Source organism: Trichechus manatus, unplaced genomic scaffold (genome assembly GCF_000243295.1).
Source record: "Trichechus manatus latirostris isolate Lorelei unplaced genomic scaffold, TriManLat1.0 scaffold00017, whole genome shotgun sequence".
Classification (NCBI taxonomy): Eukaryota; Metazoa; Chordata; class Mammalia; order Sirenia; family Trichechidae; genus Trichechus; species Trichechus manatus.
This window is the reverse complement of record NW_004443953.1, coordinates 24822380-24825092: the sequence shown is the minus strand read 5'-3', so window position 1 is coordinate 24825092 and position 2713 is coordinate 24822380.

The window sequence follows — 2713 nt, the reverse complement described above, 5'->3', positions numbered from 1 at the left end:
CATCGTTGTCGTCATCATAGCTGTCTGAGAGGAAAAGAGTCTTAAATATCATAAATGCCCCCACTCCTTAGGATGGGAAAACAGAAGGAAAATAGATATCTGGCTTTCTCTTCTTTTCTTATCTCTAACCCGTTATAATCTCAAACATGAAGCATTAAACTTACATACAGGTTAAGAGTGGTGCTTTTGGAGGAATAAAGAACTTCACTTGAATTCCAGCTCTACCACTTATATGCCAAGGAAGCATCTGTAGTGATTGTTTTATTTGTTCCCTTCCTGCACTTCTCTAGGAACCTGGAGGCTGAGCTCCATGGAGAGAATCACCAGGCTGCTTTGCCTTCTGGCTTCCAGTTGGGTTCAGCCAATGGAAGATATCAGCTGGAGTCTGGAGAGTGGAAGAAGAAATATGTTGCACATTTATTCCCTTTGTTCCCACCCAATTTTACAAGTGTGACAGTGGCTTTGTTGTTCTTAGTCACAACTCCGATTGTGTGTCTCCCCTTGAGACTCCAGCTCTCATCAAGTTCAAGGAGCACCATGCCCTCCACTTGCACCTTCAGGTATAGGGTATGATGGCTTCTGGCTATTGGTCCTCCCTGGGTGTTTAAACATTCCTCATTAGTTTCCCTAACTCTGCCCACCACCCTATAAATAGTTGCTTTTTTATTTCCTGCCAGGACCTGATGGATACACCACTCAGAACGTCAATTTTTTTTGTCTGTAAACCGAAGGCAATTTCTACCTTTTGGTTTGCTGTGATGATAAAACAATATCACATTTAAAATATCTAATACAGTACCTGGTGCATATTAGATGATCTTGGTGGTGGCCACAATAGCAGGGCTAGTAATAGCTGGGCTAGTAATATTATCTAGCTGGGATTAGTAATAACTGTCTCTGTTTTGTTTTGTTGTTGTTCTTCTTGCATACGTTTCTCAAGTGCAGAACACAGAGGAGTAAGGTAAGATTTCCAATGAAGTAAAAAAACAGCCCTTTTTATAACTGTTTTTATAATGACAGTTCTGTGACATAAATGACAACAAACGAATGCATTTTTACTCCTAAGGAGGTTTCTATTACAATCTGATGTACATGCTGCCACAAAAATACATTTATGAATTCTATGATTTTATCTAGGCACCTTGTAGCTAATCATTACCCCCAATTTTTCTATCTGAAACTCCATGCACATATATGTTGTATCTTAAAAGTGGAGTAGTTTGTGGGCAACTGGGCCATTTCCAGGAATTCATATTGATGCTGGGGCTTTGAGTGCCACTCCGCCCCTCATTACCACAGATTCTCCTAAGCCCTGAAGACCCTGAGATGACCAGTGCCTAGGGAAACTAATACACCAAGCAGCTATGTCACCATTATATTTCGTGCTGTGCTTTCCAAACTCTGTATTTTCATGACTTGAATTAGAACATTGACATATTTCCATTTTGATCATTATTAAAATGATGTTTTCTACCTCAGAACAGTTAAAACATTCCTGAGTTTGTGGTTTCAGATAGCGAGAGAGTTGTTGAAAAAGGCAATTCTAGGCTTCATAGGTTTATTTTCAAATTTTATCCAATAAATAAACTAAAATTTGAAAATAATTTTATGAACAGAAAATAAGCTTTTAATATCAAGTCTGTCATGAGCTTGAATTAAAATAACTTAAATGGGAATTGTCTATTCGTGAGAATTGATGTACTGGAAAAGAACGATTAGAGATACACCACTAACCAAGCTGGCAAACAGATTAACTAGGAAACAAACAAAATGAAATGTCTAAATAAATATATTGGCATATAGAAATAGAGTTGATTGTCATTTAAATCTTGTGGTTTATAATTCATCATGGGTGTTCAGTTCTACAGAATCAGCTATTAGATACAGATTGATTCTGAAATCAGTTTTAAAATTCTTCCCTCCAGTGATGAAAGAAAGGTAGGATGTAGTTTCAGAAAACTTGCTTTTTTATGTAAACGTTATTGATGGCACATAAGTCAAGAATTTTACTATAAAACTTTACAAATCTTTCAAAGATTTTTGCCTTAAAAAAAAAAACTATCTGATATATTAGGTAAATACAAAAGTCACATATATCTTTGGTGGCAATATTCGTTTACAAATTTACATTTTCTCATAATATATTTAATGTATTTTTTGTGTGTTTTTCCGCAAGGAAATATGTATAGGGTATATTTGCCTTTTTTTTTTCTTTTCCAGAAACGTATGTTAAGTAGATAATGATGAAATGGGAGGAGCAAGACTAAATATTTTCCTGTGTATCAGCATCCGTAACTTGGGGAATAACTTGCTTTTCTTTTTTTCATAAAAGTCAACAAGCAAGGAAAATTAGAAATAAAATTGTCATAATTTTGTTGAAATATCCTTAAACTTTTTGTTATCAATCTAAAATCCAAACATCAGTCACATGAGAAACAGTTGGACCTTATTTTGGTGGCTATTCTCCTCTTCTTTTGCATAAGGAATAATTTTAAATATACTCTCAACATTTTTTATTAAGTCTGAGACATAATCATGCTGAAAAACAAGAGATCATGGCGGATACTCAATATATAGTATTACTTTCTTTTATTTTTTTAAAAATGAGTTAATGAGGTCAGACTCCAGCAAGATGGCGGTCTAGGCAGAAGCACCACGCCGTCCCTCCACAACAAAGATCCGAAAAACTAAGCCAAACAGAGAATCAACAATC